The 19816-nt window shown below is 49.7% G+C and overlaps 1 long non-coding RNA gene across 3 annotated transcripts in view; it reads left to right on the top strand.

Moving 5' to 3' along the window:
- The window catches only part of LOC118015206, a 71181-nt gene that overhangs the window by 25635 nt on the left and 25730 nt on the right, over nt 1-19816 (top strand). For 2 of the 3 annotated variants that reach the window (XR_004680566.1, XR_004680565.1), the window contains one exon: nt 9267-9479. This is a non-coding gene — a long non-coding RNA (uncharacterized LOC118015206). Of the gene's footprint in view, nt 1-9266; nt 9480-13731; nt 14908-19816 lie in introns of those variants that run through there. The other variant, XR_004680567.1, reaches the window with a different exon arrangement.

Below are 19816 nucleotides of genomic sequence, written 5' to 3' on the forward strand. Positions count from 1 at the left end.
GAAGATTGGTGATGGGCAAATACGCAGCGTAAGGGTTCAGAGGGACCCTGCTGATGGGCTGCCATAAGGGGTGATAGTTTCTGTTTTCTTGGTCTCCAGGAAGGGCAGGGAGTAAGGAAGTTTCCAGCATCAACATGTTCCCCTTCAGCTCTGAAGCTCATTACGGTTTCACCATCGGGTTACACTCTATTTCTTACCAAACCTAGCAGGAGATTTTATCATGTTGCTTCATAACGTACGGTGGGACATGGAGGGTGCTGATAAACCGTGCCGGGTGCGGGAGTAGGGGTCAGGGGAGAGGAAGAGGAGGTGGAGACATCCCATCTTGTGCCACGTGGTTCCAAAAGGTGACAGTCAGGGTCTGGGGACAAGGCCTGTCTTCGGGGCTCGAAAGAGACATTCTGTAAGCATTTGGAAATCCTTTCTGCTCTTCCAGATGAATGAAGAAGTGAATCCAAACCTAGAAGTGGAAATTAAAAAAAAAAGTCCCAATCATCACTTTGGGAGCTAAGATGTCCAAGTGTCACAAAAGAGAATTTCTCAATGAGGAACTAGCCAGCAAGGGAGAAAAATACCCTTTAAAAATACTTCCTGCTAGAAGTCAAATGGTAGGCAAACAAGAGTTGCACCATCAAGGCAAGTGTTCTTTCTGGGTTCATTTTCTGAATTTGGAGTCAGTTGGTTTCCACACATCCAGCATTCTGCCCCTATTGCCAACACCCCTCCAAAGTGTAGGCACAGAAGTGAAACTTCCAGCTGATGAGCTTGTGCAGACCCAGTGGGCATTGGCGGGGTCCTCCAAGGTCAACGTGCAGTGGGGGGGAAGGAGGGAGGCCGGCGCCCCCCCGCCCAGGTGAGCCTGGAGTCAGGGTGACCCAGGACATCAGGAGGCCTGTGTTCCATCCCTCAGCCCTCCCACAGGCTTGTCTCAGATCCGCCAGAGCAATTCCATTTCACACCTAGTGATTTTGGATTGGAGACAGGTGATGTTCAGAGCCAGGCTCATAATCTTCCACCTCCACGGAGACTGCAGAGAAAGTTCCCTTTGGCCACTATTCGTGAATCTCTCCACCTGGCAGGCCCTGTGCTAGGCTCAGACATGAGAACATGGTGTTGGGAGGCAGGGACATTTGCATTAAGCTCTGCCCCTCGCTACTTGAGTTATCGTGGGAAAAGCTATTAATCTTTTGGAGTCTCTGTTTTTGTATCTGAAAAATAGGGATACCCACGCTCACTTCATGGGGAGTAATGGAAATGCTACCATGAATAAAGACTTTAGGCATGCACAGTGTGAGGTAGGAGCTCAGTAGGAGCGGTCTCTCATGCTATCCCCATCATCACACTCCCATGCTAAGTTTGCATTAACACATGCCAATAAGAAGACACAGCTCCTGCCCTCACGTTGCTCGCAGTCTGGGGAGAGGTAGACCAGAGCAAGATTACTCATGGGGTGTTATGAGAACATAGTGAAAAGAGGTTATGAACTCACGCTCAGATGTGTGTAAATGTGTGGGTCCGTTCATGGAGGTGTGGAGGTGTCTAGTGTGTGAGAATGAATATGGACGTGTGTGTAAATGCAAGTGTGAGAGTTGTGTGTGTGTTGTGTGCGTGTGAGAGTTGCATGGAAGTGCGTGCCTGTGTGTGTGTGTGTGTAAAGGCTTTTCGGTGCCTTTGGTGCTTAGGCTGAGCACTGAGGACCGAGCAGTTTGCAGAGGACGCTGGGAGTTGGGCTGGGGACGCCTGGCCACAGTCAGCAAATAGGGCCCGAGGGTCTTGTCTGTGCCCTGCTCTCCGCCCAGTGCTGGTTCTTCTCCACGTTCCCAGGGGACATTCTTGCCCGGCTCTGTGCCCTGTGGGCTGCCCTGCCCACTGCGTCCCCTGCTCCCTTGGCCGGTCTTCTGGTAGCACTCGGTGTGGAGGGTCCTGGCAGGAGACCAGCGGGCCGAAAGAGAGGCTGTGCTCCTCCACGATGTCTTCCCATCCCCCTTTCCGTGTTTCCACCCCCTGCCCCTCAGGAGGTGCGATGGCCAGGAGCCTGGGCTGCCAGCTCCCATCAGTAAGTGGTCCCTAAGAGAAACGCTTTTCATTTGCACCATCTGGGGTCAATTCCATAAATCCGTCCAGGTGGATACACCTCCTGTTCTTGTTATCATCGATATTCGGGGAGGCCCGAGCTTCCTTTTCTTGGGATGAGCTCCCAGTCCCCTCCTCGGTTCTATCTTTTGGTCCTAAATAAAGCAGCAGGTCAGCAAACTAGAGACTCAGGGGTTTGCTTCAACTCTGAAGATTCTAGGTTTGGCTTTCAGTTCTCCCGCCTGCTCTGGGGCAGGGCTCAGCTTAGTGGTTCCGGGGTGCTCTTGCACTTGGGGGAGGGGAAGGGGGAAGATGAGCATCTGCACCCAGCTGTGCCCTGCTGACCTCCCCCCCCCACCCCCGGGGCAGCCGGCAGCAGCCCTGGCAGTTTCCTCCTTCAGAATATGGCTCTGCCTCCCCCACCGCTCCCCTCCCTACCTGGCGCAGCTTGCTGCCTTCTGCCTTCTCCGCCCCTCTGCCCGGGGTGCCCGAGGAGCCCAAGAGGCCATTCTCTCGTGCAACCAATATGCATAGAGCACCTACTGTGTGCCTGGCCCTGTTCTCATCAACAAGGCTCCAGCAGGGAAGGCTCATACTCTAGGGGAAGAAGACAAGAAACGAAGTGATGCCTCATCCTGATTGGTCGGGTGGGGGTGCTTGTTTAGATGAGCAATCGAACAGGATGAGGAGGTGAAAAGGGAAGGGGTGCTATTTTACAAAGGGTGGTCGTGGATGGTGTCGCCGAGAAGGTGACACTGGAGCAGAGACTGGAAGGAGGTGACGACGGGGTCCCTGCCGATGTACGGGGGAGGATGCGCTGGGCAGAGGGGACAGCAAGGGCAAAGGCCCTGAGGCAGGAGCGCGTGGGTGGGTCCCAGGAAAGGAGGCCGGCGAGGCAGCTGAGCTGGTCTTGTACGACACTGAGAGCCTCGGGGGTAGCTTTGGATTTTGTCTGAGTGAAATGGGAAGGCTTTGGAGGAATGGAGGGGTGACCAAGATTTAAGGATCCCTCTGGCTGTTGAAAGGGACCACGGTGATGACAGTCAAGCCCAGCCCACTGCCGCCGCGACCACCACATCGGAAACACAGGACGGCTTAGAGAATTTGCCCAAGGACCACGTGGGGTGTTCTTGCTGTAGTTCTCATAATCAACAGCATCGATGTGACCCCACAGCTGTGCCAGCTAATGGAAGTCGTGCTTTTGTCTGAGGTTCAGTTTCCTCGTCCCTAAAATGGGGATAACACTATCTACCTGTGAGGGCTGTCACGAGCGTTTATATTGCTCACGTACATCATCCTCATAGAAAGTGAATGAGGGGACTATCATCCCCATTTCAGAGATGCGGAAACAGAGACTCAGGTACTTACCTGAGGCCATGACCTGCCCACCTGATTCAAAACATTCAGGCCTATGGGAAAGGAACAGCCTCGAGTCTGGGGCCTAATGTAGATATGCCTCAGGTCTACACTGCATGCTCCCCTTGGGCCGAGGTGACCGCATAACCTTATTCTCCTCGTCTAGGGAGATTCCAGACTCCTCCACCCTCCAACCAATGAAAGCCTGGGCTCCTGCTCTCCTTGACCACCACACTTTGTAATTCTTTCTTGTTGGCTCCTGACACCCGGAGGGGAGATCTACCTTCCTTGTGCTCCGTTCCCGGCGTGGGCATCAGGGGGTATGAGTGACCTCTGTAATGATAGTTCCAATTTGCTCCACATTTCCTGGGTATCAAGCGCTATGCAAAGGCTTTTATATACGCTCTCTCATTTACAACCCCAGGACAACCCTACGGGCTTACTATTCTCATCCGTACATTATGGACAAAGAAATGGAGGTTGAGAAAGTTTAAGTAATTTTCCCGAGATCACGTCCTCATGGTGGAACCAGAGCTTGAATCCAACCCTTCATCGCTTCAAAATCGGTGCCCTTTCTGCTGATCTCCTCTGTCTATTATTCTATGGAATAGCCTGGCTTGGTCAGACACGGGCTAGTTAGTTAATCAGTTAATTCGTGAGTTTGTTCAATTGCATGAATAAAGTTGGCTGACTCGGTGTCACGGGGAGGAGAGTGGGATAGAGCAGGGAGAGATGACTGATGGAAATGAGCTGGGGCTGGGAGGCACCGGGGCTCCTGCACTTGTTAGCGATGTGGTCCCAGGCAAAACGGACCCTGCAGACACGATGACGGCTATGAAATTTGAGGTGAGGAGATTATCCTGGGTTGTCCCGACGGGCCCAATCTGACCGTAGGAATTCCTAAAAGTGAAAAACCTTTCCTGGCTGCAGTTGGAGGGAGCGTTGTCGAGAGAGAGGAAGGATCAGAGAGATGCAAGGTGAGAAGGGGCTCAACCCGCATGGTTGGCTTTGGAAACAGGCAAGGGCCACGAGCCAAGGAATGGGAAGGCCGAGCAGCTGGAAAAGTCAAGGAAATAGATTCTCCCTAGAGCCTCCAGGGAGGATTGAGGCTCTGCTGACACCTTGAATCTAGCCCCATGAGACCCAGGTCAGATTTTTGATCTTCAAAACTGTGAGATAATAAATTTGTGTCCTGTAGGCTGCGGAGTTTGTGGTAGTATCTAAGGGCCACAGAGAAAACAAATATGGCACCTCACGTCAGGCCTTGGAGCTTCTGTTCTCTCCTTGGCAAAATGGGGACCACAGCCCCTGCACCCTTGCATGGTTGTAAGAATGAGGTGAGACGGAGTGTGGAAGTTATCCAACGCAGAGCCGCGCACACAGTAGGTGCATGGGGCCTGCTAGCTAAACTGGAATTGGAACGATGAAACCGGGCGGTGATTGGCAGGTGTCCATCAGGGTGTGGACAGCAAGCCCTGGAGGTGTCCAGAGGAGCGGGGATGGCTCAGTGGACAGGCTGGTCAGAGGAGGTCCCTCGGGGGGGTGAGACTGAGACATGAGTTGTAGGGACGTCATAGGAGAATTATTCTGTGGCTTGTAAGAATGTAAAGTCTGTGTCAAATTTGAGTATTGGAGTTAGGGGCTCCTGCACGTGGGGGTGGGTACACCCTGAGGCAGGGGTTGGAGTCAGGCGTCACTGACTTTGGGTCCTCACTGAGCTACTTACTAGCTTGTCATTACCTTCTCTGAAAGTCTTTTTTTTTTTTTTCAAGATTTTATTTATTTTTTTTTGCGAGAGAGAGAGAACATAAGAGAGAGAGAGAGAACACACAAGCAGGGCGAGGGGCAGAGGGAGAAGCAGACTCTCTGCTGAGCAGGGAGCTGATGTGGGGCTCCATCCCAGGACCCTGAGATCATGACCTGAGCCAAAGGCAGATGCTTAACTGACTGAGCCACCCAGGTAGCCCTTGGAAGTCTTTAAAAATAAGGATAGCAACACCTACCATAGGAATTTGACAGGAGGATGAAATCAGGTGAGATATTGACTGTAAATGTTCTTCAAGGACAACACTGCAGAGTGCATGAGGGAATCACGGTTAGTCTTTTCCATTGCTCATGGGATGAAAATCAACAGAGCTTCATGTGGCCAAGGGCCTAACGGAACACTGTTTGATTTGGGACCATTTTCCCCTGCTCTCTGGGCATGGGAATGTGTGCCCACTTCCTGCCATGCTCATGCCTCTCTCTAGAGACCCACTTCCTCCCTTGGGGCCCACGCAGCCAGGAAAGGTGACCCATCTTTGTCTGCATCTCACGGAAGGAAGGTTGCTCCTTACCTTCATCTCCCACTTGCCACGTGACTTGAGGAAAATGACGGTTTGTTTCTGGGCCTTATTTCTTTGTCAGCAAAATAAAGATGTTGCTCTGGACCCTTTTTTAACTCTAAGAGTCTGTGAGGCTGTGTTTCCAAGAAAAAACAAAACTAAACGAGAAGCAAAAGGATTGACATCACTACCATAGGACTAGAATAATCAGGGCTACACTTTACTTGCTAGAAGCCAGACACTGTTCACCTAATTGTTCATTTGATCCTCACAAGAATTCTGAAAGGTCGGGGGGCGCCTGGGTGGCTCAGTTGGTTAGGCGACTGCCTTCGGCTCAGGTCATGATCCTGGAGTCCCGGAATCGAGTCCCGCATCGGGCTCCCTGCTCGGCAGGGGGTCTCCTTCTCCCTCTGCCATCTTCCCTCTCGTGCTCTCTGTCTCTCATTCTCTCTCTCTCAAATAAATAAATAAAATCTTTAAAAAAAAAAAAAAAGAATTCTGAAAGGTCGGTACTGTTCTTATTCCCAGGCACAGAGAGGTGAGGTTGCTCGCCTCGGATCACACAGCGTGTGTGGGGTGTGCGTGGGCTTTACCCTCAGCGGTTGCCCTCCACAGGCCGTGCTAGTAACCAAGAGCCTTGGACCACTTCAATTCTCTCCTCCATTGTTTGGGGGTCCTCATGGATCACTACCAAGACCTGGTCATGTCTTCCTTACACCCCATGTTTTCTTGGCTGGTTTTTCCTAGTATAGTTAGGTTATATTTTACTGTTCCCCAGAAATTTAGGGGCCAAGCAGGAAGAATGTTCTGAGATATTTAACAACTGTGTCTTCATGCTGTTGGATAATATATGAGCCTTACATTCTAAATAATTGATATTTATTGAGCACTTACTATATACAGGATCCATTCCAAGAATTGTATATATTTTAGTGCTTTTAGTTGTCACATCCACCCTGTCTAATGAGGTAGGTCCTCTTATCATCCACATTTTCCAGATGAGGAAATGAAAGCACAGAGCATGGGTAGAGTAGCGTGCTTATGTCACACAGAGAGTGAGGGGCATTGCTGGGATCCAGACCCAGGCTGTCTGGCCACAGACACCAGGCTCTTACCCACTTCACTTTATTGTCTTTCTCAAGATTACCCCCTTTGGAAAGGAATTCTGTAGCCTATTTTTAGAAATTCTATAATAAGATTACATAAAAATGAAACAAGCTGCTTTACTTTTGGGTTCCTCACAGTCTTGAATAACCAAATGATGATCAGGATCTTTAAAGGCAGGAACAGAGCAGGTACACTTGTTAAACTCTTTTAATCATGGGGACTCTTTACTTCCGGTGGATCAGCTCAAGGCACATATTTTTGTGAAAATCAACTCTAGAGGCATTGCAGATGGTTTTTTTGGGGAGGAGTCAGGTTCCAGATTCTCACTAGCCCTCCCCCATTCGAGTTCTCCCCAGAGATTCCATCCTCACTCCACCAGTGCCTTTGCTGACTCCATAATGCACCTGACATGTGTTCAGGGAAAAACAAACTTATGTATTGAGTCTCTGAAAATTAAAGTACACTCTCAATGTACCATGTTGGTAATTTGCCAATTAAAAAATCTTTTTTTTTTTTTTAAGTAAGTGATTTCAGGTAAAGTAAATCATTACTCCTGAGTTATACTCTTGGTAAATCTGATTTTTTATGAAACAGGTTTGAAAGTGAGGAACATTTGGCTTTTCCTGTGGATGGGAGGAAAACGTTGAATGGGGAGAGAATGACAGAAGAGGGTGTGGAAGCCATAGGAGTTGAAGCTGTGGTTTTCCCCAAAAGTTGCACAAGATAATAATACGACTTCTGTTTTTCATCTACTCTGGATGGCAACTGGGGGATCCATCAGCTTGCTTGAGAGGACAGAGCTGGTTATGTCGAAGGGCAGTCTAATTGTTAAATCTTAGAAGGTCTGGTTGTCTAACCTGTTGGCCATTCCTGTTTGAAGCACCTGCTGACATCTTTTCAACATGCTTCCACGCTGGGAGACAAGGGATTCTCCTTGCGCTGCCATTTTGTCTATTTCCACATTCAATTCTATTCTGTCTGTGGTTGCTGAGCACAAGGCTTGCAATGAGCCAAGCACTATGGGTTTAGTACCCCTTTAATCCACACATGAATGCCAGTGTCTGGAGATAGAGAGTTGACTAGAGCATGTCTCTGCTTTGGAGGGAAACTCATTAAACAGAGACAAATAAGCCAAATACACAGCCCATCATAACTTTTGGCAGAACTCAAAGGTCAATAGAGATGGAACAACACGGAGGTTTGAGAGATCGTAGCTAGGTGGTGTGCATGGGGGTTCTGGAAAGTTCTCTTGATGGGGTGGCAGTGGAGCTGGACTTTGAAAGATGAATAGGTTGTAGCTACACAGAGAAGTTGTTGGGAAAGAACTTCTCGGGGAGAGAGCTGCCTGAGCATGGAGAAGAACTTGTCTGGGGCTGTTTTTAGCTTGCCAGCAGCAAAGTGGCACTAGATTCAAGTTCTTTTGCTGTTTCTATGACAACTGCTGACCCCTCATCTGTTAGATGCCCCCCAGCACTGGTGGGGAGGAATGATGGAAAGCTTTCCAGATAGTTTCTAAAGGACCCAGATAAGTTATTTCACTCTTGATATACCCCTCTGTTTTCATCAGCAGAATGGGTATAAAGTAATTACCTCATGAGGTTAAGGTAAAGATGAAAAGTAAATGATGTGTGTAAAGCTTTAGAATTGTGAATGGCACCTAATAAATGCTCAATAAAAATAATAGTATTTATTATGTATTATTATAATTGAATGCTTGAAGATTTCAACAAATAGCTTTATCATGAAATCTCTAGGGGCGGGCACACCCTAATTAATTCTGTCTCTGCTGCATTTACCGGTTTCTGAGCTGGTAGCTTTCAGTAAATGTCTTTCAGATCACTTGAATGGTTGAATGAAGAAATATGAGAAAAATACCCCTTTTCCTAGGATGAATCATGTACCATTTGCCCTATATACTTGAGACTCCAGACCCCAGACCCCAGCCTGGGTGGGAAGACCCCCGTCCTCCTGGGTCAGCTCTTTCCCTTCATGTGCATCTTCTGTGAGTTACTCTGGGGTAAAGAAAAACATTTGACCCCTGTTTAGAAAGATTGCCTTTCACAATCTCCCAGTTCCCTAGATGGGAATTGCTGAGCTGACAGAATGTACAGAGAAGAGCTAACTATTTTTAGGATGAACTAGAAAGATTAGAACTTTGCTCTCTCCTCAAATATCAAACCTGCAATCTGTAAGAATCCAAACAGGAATATTTGGGGAATTGGATATGGGGAATTGTTCATTGTACTCTTATTGCTTAAAATTCCTACACAAAAATGCTAATGGGCCATTGATACTGGAGTGTCTACTTTGTGCCCAGCACTGTGCTGAGGGCTTTATATGCACCATGTTGTTTAATTCTGCTATTAGCAACCTCATGTGATTGGTTTAAGTCTTCCTATTTTGCAGATAGGAACACGGAGGCATAGAGATGTAAGGTATCTTGAGCAAAGCCACAGAGGGAAGGTTCCAGGAGCTGGAATTCCATCCCTCATCTGTCTAGCTTCAAGACCCACGCTCTCTCTGAGGACAAAGATAAGGACGCAAACCAAAACAGAGAGGAGAAAACAAGCTGGCCCCGGAGGGTTGAAGAGTGAAATCACCCCAGTCACGGCGGATTTGGTGAGCGAATCATTTGGCCGCATAGAGGGGCAGATTCCCAGATGAGAGAGTCAGATGAGTCTGTCTCTGGGGAGCTCACACCCTAAGAGGGGAAACGTAAGAGGACTGGTTCTCATCTGCCCAGCCCTAGCACTTTCTTTATGGGGTCTCCCGGTCCGTCCTTGCGTGCCACACTGGGGTATTTCCAGTCAAGTCTGCACTCTCCCAGACAACAGGTGGCCATTTGTCTCAAACTGGAGAACTGGACACTGGGAAAGTAAATTGTGACGCAAGAATTAAACGTGGCAAGAGCTGAGTGATTCGGTTAGCAGCACCCTGAAGGTAACTGCCTGCTAATTCCTGCCTTCTGGCTCTTCAGCTTTTCTTCCTTTCTGAGGGCTTCCTTATGGTAGGTACTCTAGGTTGGTTCACTCAACACACGTCCCAAGTCTCTTCCCGCTGTGCTTTCTCTATTCTCGGGGAGAGAGAGAAAAACCAGGAAGTGGAAGGCTCAAAGCTCACCTGCCCAGACTTCCTTACGGTTAGGGGTGGCCATGTGGCTGAGCCAATGAGTGTTCATCTGCCCTCAACGTCTCTCCCCTTTCTCCTTCTTCTTATTGGGATGTGGACACGATGGCTGGGGCTGGGGCAGAAACCTTGTAAGCATGAGGAAAAGGTTAGAAGCGCTGCACAGATATCAGGCAGCAACTTCCCTTTAGGCTTCTTGCTCAGAATCCTTTATGCTTCAAACAGCTCTGTTGGGGGGTTCCATTACTTGTAATCAGACGCACCTCTTAACTGCTACCCCTTCTATTTATTTCCTTTGCATTTTTTTCTTATGGGGAGGGTGCTTGCGGTAGGCAGAATTTCTTTATGCAACCAAAACCATCCTAATAGATGCAAGAAAAGGAGGAAGGCGCACAGCAAACCACAAGATCAGCCAGAATGAAACATGGTCCTGCAGGGGAGAACAGTCACAGTTTGGATTTATGTTGACACAGTCTGTTTCATTTTTCTAAGGGTTTTCTCTCTCATTGTTTCCTTTGGTTCTCTCGGCCATCCTGTAAAGTAAGAATTATTACTATACCTGTCTTAGAGGTAAAAACAAAATGAAACAGATCAACTTGGTGTTTGAATACTATGGAGAAACGGTGGCAGCCTCATGAAAGGAGTGTTTTGAATGGGGGTTTGAAGGACAAATGACCTTTTAATAGGCAGAGAGGCAGCGGGAAAAGCGGTCCTGGCTAAAGCAAGAACTACGAAGCCCAGAGGCATGAGAGGGCTGGGTGACTTTGGCAAATGTGGCTGGTGCTTGGGGCTGGGGCCTGGGGGTCTTGGGAAACATATGGAGGAGGTAGGGTTGGAAAAGTCAGCAGGGGCCAGATCGTAAAGGTCTGGTATGTTGGCAGCCTCTTTGGGTTGCAGAGGCAATTGAGTAACTTCAACTAATAGGGTAATTGTGAGGATACATGTGGGAATAAAAGAGCTTCCAGAATTAGGGCTAAGCTTCTGAGGGAACCAGGCATATAGCATAACCAGCATCACAGGATGAACAAGATTCTTGGGAGAGCCCGGCCTCATAGAGGTTGGAAGTTACTTTTTTTTTTTTTTTTTTTTAGATTCTATATATTTATTTGAGAGAGAGAGAGAGAGAGAGAGAGCAAGCACAAGCGGGGGGAGAGGCAGAGGGAGAAGCAGACTCCCCGCTGAGCAGGGAGCCCAATGTGGGACTGGGATCATGCCCCGAGCCAAAGGCAGATGCTTAACTGACTTGAGCCACCCAGGCGCCCCGGTTGGAAGGTACTTTGACAACATAAAATTGTTCAGGACTGAACCTTCTTTTTGTACCGAATTATCTCATCTTCTGCACAGTAGCAAAACTCATTGGTTGCCAGCCTAGAGCTTTGACATTAACACGAAACCCTCTTGTGTTCAAGTCTCAATGTGTGTCTTCAGTTCAAATTCTTGAGCATGTACTGGTTAGGATCGATTAGGCTCTGCTGTGACGACAGATAGACCCTGAAACCCTGGTAGCTTTACACAATTACACGAGTATTCCCTGGAACGTGTGGCCTCCAGAGTCTCTCGTGGCAAGAGAAGAGAGGGACAGGGGAGGCCCACTAGTTCTTAATATTCTTGATGCTTATCTTCACAATCCATTGGTGAGAAGTAGCCAGGTGGCCCCACCTAACTGCCAGGGAGGTTGGGAGAGGAGGGGGAGTGACCAGAGCATTTGAGAAGCATGAACTACCGCCCCACCACCCCCGCCACCAGCAGGGTCTGATGGATCTGCACGCTCACCTTCACCTTCATGGACCAGTCACTCCTTCCAGGTGTCCCAGTCAGTTCGAGCTGTTGTAACAAAAACACCCCAGACTGGGTGACTGCAACAGCAAGCATGCATTTCTCAGTTCGGAGCTGGGAAGCCTAAGATCAAGGTAGAGTAGATCTGGTGTCCGGTGAAGGGCTTTCTGGGTCATAGCTATTTTCCCCCATGGCAGAGAGGGAGGGCAAGAGAACAAAGGCCCCACCTCCAGATGCCATCACAGTGGGGGTGAGGATTTCAATAGCAAATTCTGGGGGGCACAAACATTCCGTCCACAACACCACAGTCACTTGGTGGTCCCCTTTCTGGCCATCGATTGGCTGCCCTTTGGTCAGGTGCCTTCCCATGGTGCCATGAGCTGGGGGTGGGGGGGGGCGGGGGAAGAAGAGGCGGTAGTCTCTCTGGTGTACGCAGGAAAATGTCCATGCAAGGACTTACTGGAGCCACTTCAGTATATTGCGTGAAGGCTGAGGGCTTATTTTGGGGGCACTGGGGAGCCACTGAGGGTGTTTGCGGGGCAGCAAGAGACGTTGCCAGTTTGCATTTTGCACAGGTCCCTCTGGGGCTGGGCTGAGCATGATGGATAGGAGGTACAGGCTAGATTGGAGGGAGAGAGACTGGCTGTGAGGCTGCTGGGATTGCCCGAAGAAGACACTTGACAGGAGAGTGGAGTTGAAACAGAAGATAAATCGAAGACTCCGCAGATAGGATGCTGGAACACCAGGATAATACACAGAGTATCTCATGTGCATTGTGGTGAGAACTGAACGAGATCCTGTCTGTAGAATTCTTAGCACAGACTTAGCATCTGCTATTATTCTCTATTCAAAATGCCTCTGCTTGAGTGCTTCCAGAGATGGGAAGCTCAGCACTTTAGTGAGGTAAGTAACACTCACCTGGCTAATATAGCAGCTGAGACATGGCCTATGAAGGAGCCTTATTACCATGAGGAACAGCTAAACCATTATATCATGTTTCAGAACTAGAGGGAGGTAGTATCAGGAATCTTTTTGTTGAAAGTAATGAAATCTAGTTCGAGCTGAGCTCTATATAATGAAGAGAATTTATTGGCTTATGTAAGTGAAAAGTCTAGAATGTGTGCTGCAGGCAATGCTTGATCCAGCAGCTTAAAGATGCCTCTGAAGACCTGGTTTTTCTCTATTTCTTCACTTGGCCTCCTATGATGTCAATTTCAGTTAAAGCTGGTTCTCTTATCGGTTGCAAGATGGCTTCCAGCATTTAGCACTTCCTTGGTTATGTTCTTCTTCGTTTATATCCAGAAAGAGACAGAAAATGATTTTTCTCCTATGTTTTCAGCAAATATCCTGAAATTTTCTCACCGGGCCAGTGCCTACTCTTGGCCCAATCACTGTTTGCAGGTAGATGGACCTCAACGATGGACTTAGCCAAGGTCTCACTCCTGGAGCAGGGGGCAGAAGTTGGCTTCTTCCGAACCCCTGGGATGGAAATCAGCAGGAAGGAGTACGGGAATGAGCACTGATAGGCACCACACTTGCCCTTGTCCTGCCTTCCCTCATCGTCCTTTTTATTCCTCTGTCTTCTATGCCTGTTTTGATAATGAGGAATCTCAAGGCTTTGGGGTGGGACTGTGAAAGCTTGGCCTCTGTTCCGTTAAAGAAGGACTCTGAAGAATTGTTCTTTTGGAGGCACTGCCTCCACCATGTGAGACTCTGCTTGGCTCTAGGGGACCAAGGCTGGACTTACACCTTGTAGAGCAGATTGTCAGCTAGAAGGGACCTAAACGTGACATTGTCGGGCGCCTGGGTGGCTCAGTCGGTGAAGCGTCTGCCTTCGGCTCAGGTCATGATCCCGGGGTCCTGGGATCGAGCCCTGCATTGGGCTTCGTGCTCAGCATGGGGCCTGTTTCTCCCTCTCCCACTGCTGCTCCCCCTGCTTGTGCTCTCTCTCTCCCTCTCTGACAAATAAATAAATACAATCTTTTTTTTTTTTAAAGTGACAGCGTCCTAGGTGGGAACGGAGGCTCAGAGTGGAGAGTTCCTGGTCCTGGGCCAGAGTCACAGAGCCCCAGTTTCCTTTGATATACACCCCTGCCCAGCACTTAACCCCTCTGGGACTCTGCCTCCCTCTTTGGAAAATGAAGCGCCTTCTTTGGCTCTGGGTTCTGTGGTGAAGCAAGTATGAGTTAGCTGGAGAGCTTGTCCCAAATACACTGCCCAGCTCACTCCGACACTGTGATGTGAAGGACAGACTCCTCAATTAACGCTGAACCCCGGCCTCTTGCTTTGTGTCAGGTGCTTCCACTCTGGCCCCAAGCCGTCTGAACTTGGCCTCAGTCTGAGGGCTCCAGGACTGAGAGAAAGGGAAAGGCTGTGGATGCCCCAGGGGACCCAACCCATGACCCAACCATAAAGGGAAGACAAGAGACCTGGGTGTGCTGACGAGGCCCCGGGGGCCAGTCCAAGAATTCGCAAGGGTGCCACTGGCTGAGCCGTGCTCTGATGCCCCAGGGCAATGTCGTCATGCAATGAGGCTCCCAGCCTGCCAGAGCCCTTTGGCTGACCAGGGCAGTCTGCAAGGCAAGGGGCATTGCAAGCCCTCCTCCTCTTAAAGGGCTCAGGTTACTGGATGTTTCTAGAAGGAAAGGCCTTTAGAGGGAGGGCCGGAGTCAGAGTGAAAACCCTTAGGTTCCAGTCCAGGTGCTTCTCCCTGCGTGCTCTGTGACCCCCCAGCAACTGGGGGCTAATGGCCCCTGCCCAGCCTTCTTCTTCCCCAAGACATGAGATTTAAAAGGCAGTGAAGCAATGTAGCAAAAGGCATGGGTGCACAATGCACCTGTTAGAGGACTATTATTGTTAAAGAGAACAGACAGCTCCGACGTTGGATCAGAGGCTCAAGCAGAAGCAGCCCCTGCCAGCAAGCTGCTGCCTTTAGATCAAGCCGAAGACACTGGATGCAGAGGGGAAAAGCCGCTCCTGGAGGCTTCTGCCTGTGACATCGTTGTCTCCTTTTTCCCTTCGAGGCCTGCGGGGAATCTGGGAGGCTTCCAACACACACAGCGCTACCTGGTAGAATACTTTGTGCTGCCCAGGCACCTGTCAAACCCTCCAGAGAGACAGCGACCAGAGGCGGGGAGAACATAAGGTGCCTAGAGAGGGTGGCTGTCCTCCCCGCCCTCTGCTTTGCCTGTGCCCCTCCTCCTCGCTGGGGACTCTCCTCGGCTCTCTGCTTGTCAGGCTCTTGAGCTCTGGACGCACCACGTTGGCTGCCTCTGTTTCCCGTCTGTCACCTGGCTTTCTGGATCTTCCAGATGAAGTCAACCTGTCAGCCCCCTTTTCATCCTTAAATCAACATCTTTAGCAGAAACGGGGTCATACCTGCAAACCCAAATCCCTTGTGAGACAAGGCAAGCTGCTGTAAGTTTAAAGGCACAGTTATTAAGGTAAAAAAGGGGACATCCTCACAAAAGTGATCTCAGGCCCTTCTAGTGCTTTCCGCATTGGACGGTGGAGAGCCCTGAGAGAGCAGAGACCATCAATGCTTTGGGAGTGTGTGCGGATGTCCAGTCCTGCAGAGTGTTTTATGTTCGTGGGGCAACTGACTCTGATTAAATGTGAGCCTTGGGCCCATTTTGCAGATGAAGCAGCCAAGGCTCAAGGACAGACTAGTGACTTCCCCAAGGTTCTCAGCCAGGAAATGGTAGTATTGGGGACCAAAGGGGGTCCGTGGACCCTCGGCCCAAAATATTTGGTTGGCATCCTCGACAGCATTTAGCACAATGTTTGACACAGAGATGACCAAGAGGGAGCTTTTGAATGAGGGAGGTAACCTCAGGGAGGTGGGGTGCTGTAGGGGAAAGAACATGGGATTCGAACATAGATCTAGCCATTCTAGAATGTTTATTTGGACCCATGGTGTCTCCAACAGGGCTCATAACCCCTCTCCTTTCCTCTTGAGGGTAGGCTGAGGGGCTGAGCTGATGGGTGTTCAATTTTTCTATTTATCCTTCATCAAGAGCAGGTCCTATTCATATTATGATTTTTTGTAAGATTTCATTAGGGAAAGAAGGAAAAAACAAAAACAAAGATTTCCTGGCTAAAAACAGGTTAAAGAATTTTTTTTTTTTAAGGTTTTATTTATTTATTTATCGGAGAGAGAGAATGGGACAAGCAGGGGGAGTAGGGGAGGGAGAAGCAGGCTCCCCGCGGCGCGGGGCTTGATCCCGGGCCCTGGGATCATGACCTGAGCCGAAGGCAGACGCTTCACTGACTGAGCCACCCAGGTGCCTCAAGAATTCTGTTTTAGGGGGCCTTCAAGGTCTTCCCCAAACCTCACTGTCTGTGATTTTGTGATTTGAGTGTGGGCTCTACCTTTTCCTGGCCATGCGGTGGTGGATAAGTCAGTCTGCCCAGTGAGTCTTAGCATCTTCATCTTAAAAATGGGCATAAGGAGAGAAACGTTTCTGAGTTCTCGGGGTTCTCATGTGGAGGAAGCATGTGGATGGATGTGCCCTGAGAAGAGCCAAGGACCCTGCAGGAGTCCGGAATTGGTGACGTTGTGTAATCATCAAGCAGTTCTTGAGGGGCAGCTCTGGGCTGCATCTGGTTAAGTGTTGCAGATAAGAAGAGCTATTGGGCACAGAGTGGGGGCCCGGAATAGACGTACATGCGTGGGTGCACGTCTCCTGGCAGATAGGTACCTAAGCAGGCAGTTTCGGTGCAAAAATGACGTGTGCCCAGAAGTGAGCATGGCGAAGGGTCATCCAGCCCAGCTCAGCCTGGGCATGGAGGTGACAGGAAGGCGGTGGGGGCGGGAGGAAAGTGACATCTAGCACGCGTCTCAAAGCGGAAGCAAAAACCAATAGTGATACTGGGTGGGCATGATGTAGCTCATTCACACAGGATTTTAGTCACAGAGCATTAAGACTTCTGAGTTTCCACTTCTCCTTTGTGCAAGGATCTGACAGCAACAAAAGTAAATGTGAAGAATACCATGGGGCCGATGGTACAAACTCTGGAGTTTGGCTCCACCTTTATTTTTTTTTTTTGCAAAAAAATACTATTCAACCAACCAATGTGCTAGACCCTGTCTTCTTGAGAAAACTCAACATATGTTCAGAACCTTCTTCTGTGAGAGCCCAGGGGGCCCTCTGCGTATCTCCTGCCCAGCAGCATATTTATACAAATGGGAAAGCTGGACCCGAGATGGGTGAGGTGTCTTCACCACGGCCGGGAAGTACAGCAGTCAAGTTTAGATCTGGGGTTCCTCAGGGACCACAAGCTCTGATGGCTCTGGAACGGGAGTAGCGGTGTGTATAGAGGGGACACGTCCAGGTTTGCAGTCTGAGGGCCAGAGGTGTTCACCCCTGCTTTTATCCAGCAGTGGTTGTGTGTGTTTATCACCTAGGGAGTTCTGTGCTAGGGTCCAGAAATGAGCAAACCACTCTCCTTGCTTTAAAGAGCTCACAGGACAAAGATCCTTCAAGTGTCAATTAAAATCCATGATGTTACGGGGCGCCTGGGTGGCTCAGTCGGTGAAGCGTCCGACTTTTGATTTTGCCTCAGGTCATGATCTCAGAGTCGTGAGGTCGAGCCCTGCGTCGGGCTCTGTCCTGCGCGTGGAGCCTGCTTAAGATTCTCTCTCTCTCTCTCTCTGCCCCTCCTCCCCCATCCCTGCTCACATGTGCTCTCTCTCTCTCTAAAAAAAAAGAAAAAGAAAAAAAAAAATCCATGATGCTAAGTGGCAGTGGAGAAAGGTGCAGTGCTTCGAGAGCAGTATTTGCCTGGGATGCATTGGAAAACATAAGCACTGAAGCCAAGCCCACTTGGGTTCAGCTCCAGCGCTGACTTTCACTGTGTGATCTTGAGCTAGTTAACCTTTCTGAGCCTCAGTTTCTCCATCTGGAAAATGGGCAGAATACTACCCTTCCTGTCGGCACTGACGAATAAAGTCTACCCTCGAGTTACTACTGCTACTGCGCCTTGGCCCAGAAGCAGAGACCATCATCATGGCGAGAACCCGGCCAAGACGTTCAGTTTCTCCAAGCCTCTGGGAGCTTCGATTGTCCTCATCTGTGTACGAGGCGATGGAAGTGAAGTGTGATTTGTACAACCGTGATGTGTTAAAAAAAAATGGTAGTCACCTCTCTCGGGATTCTTAGCCTGTTCTAGTTAGGATGGTGAAGGCAGTGTAGCAGGGTGGTTTCTCAAATTCCAGGGAGCCACTGTAGGTCAGAAGCCAGGGCAGCCTCTCCGACCTCATGCCCCCCTCGCCTGCTGCCCCCTGGAGCCTCTAGACATAGAGGCTCATAGACATAGACATAGACCTCAGTGCGCTCTGGAGTAGGACCTGTGGATCTTGAGCTTGGGTTCTTGGTCTATCAGCAAAGTCCTGCGGGGGGCGGGGAGGGGGGGCTTGCCATCAGGCCTGAGAAAGAAGTCAGGCGTGCTTGGAATGCAATTGCAAAAGAGGTTACAAGAGCCTGGCAAGAATGCTGAAATCAAGTGATGTCGAGAGGTTTTGTTATTTTTGAAAAAATGACTCATTCTGAGAAACCGTAACGGGCCTCCCAGAACGTTCACCTAGTTGCCTGTATGTATAACCCAGAGCCACTGCAGAGAAAAACAAATCCTGTTGTCACAGCTGAAGGAGGGGGTGGCAAGGTTGCTGGGTGGGAGGGGAAGGAGGTGGGGAGGAAACAGGGATGACAATTGGATGGAGGAAGAGTTTCAAGATAACTCCTGCCCTCGGAGCGGACTGCTGTAATTACCTGGTCCCGTTCTCCAACCATCACGAAAACATCCCCTTGCAAGGAATGTGTTCTCTGGATTGACCTGAGCTGGCCAGGGACGCTGGGTTAGTTCCATGTGACATGCAAGGTGAACAGGTGCCCAGAGAGTATAAGCTATTTCCCCTGGATGAGAGAGAGAAGGGAGGGTCAGGGAAGTGGGGAGGGAGAAAGGGAGAGAGGGAGAGAGAAAGAGAAAAAGGAGGAGGAGGAAGAGGGAACAAGAGAAGGGCAGAGAAGAGAAGCCCTGTGAATGAGAACCAAAATGAGAGCCATGCTTGTCTTGAGGAGAAGCCCCGTGAAGGGCTGCCTTCAGCGAGGGCACCTATCGGCCTCCTCCCCATGGGATGCCCTTAACCAAATGTATAGCTTTGGGGAAATAGGTTCCTTCACCCAGTCTCTACGGGGATGGGGAGCAGAACAGATTCAGAGCTTCTAAAATTTAATAGGCATAAGAATATTCTAGAAAACTTGTTACAATACAGATTGCTGGGCCCCATCCCAGAAATTCCGTCTGTGAAGGTTCTGGAGAGGGGCCAGCGAATCTGCATTTCTAACAAGCTCCCAGGTGAGGCTGCTGCTTCTGCTTGATCCCAGACCCCCCCCCCGGCCCCCCCACCCCCCTGCCTTTGAGTGTCCTGGGGCTGGCTGACTGTGAACGTCCCTGCTGTTTCTGGCATCCACGATTCAGGAAACTCCACAACTCCTGGCCATGGAGAGCTGTGCTGGGGGCTAGAAATATGAAGATGCCCAAGGCAGGGGTTCTGCCTTTTGGGTCTAGCAGTCTAGGTGAGGAAACAGGCGATACAGGGAATTTCGTTACCATACAGGATGATACTGGGGCAGCTGCGTGCGTGCAATTCAGGTAAGGCTTCAAGGACAAGGGGGCTGGGTGCGCCTTCGGGCCTTAGTAGTCACTAACCAGGAGGTCATGTGAGGGCATGACTTCTGGGCAGAGAGCAGCATAGGCTGTTCGCAAGAGTGCACAGAAAAAGCTTTGGCTCCGTGCTAACTGCATGAGGTGTGGTGTGAGTGCTGCTCAGAGTAATATTCCAGCTCTGCCATCCCGGAGCTGCCAAGCGTGGCTGTAGCTGTGCCCCGAGTCCCTGGAGGGCCCTGGGGAGCCAGTGGAGGGAGCTCCGGTGGCCGGCATCCCTGCGGATCACAGTCAAGTATGATATGTACATGTACTATACGCATATATTACACAACACAATGTATATATATATTACACACACGTATATAATACATATATATGTATATACG

Source organism: Mirounga leonina, unplaced genomic scaffold, assembly GCF_011800145.1.
Source record: "Mirounga leonina isolate KUSES-001 unplaced genomic scaffold, KU_Mleo_1.0 Mir_165, whole genome shotgun sequence".
NCBI classification, from domain to species: Eukaryota; Metazoa; Chordata; class Mammalia; order Carnivora; family Phocidae; genus Mirounga; species Mirounga leonina.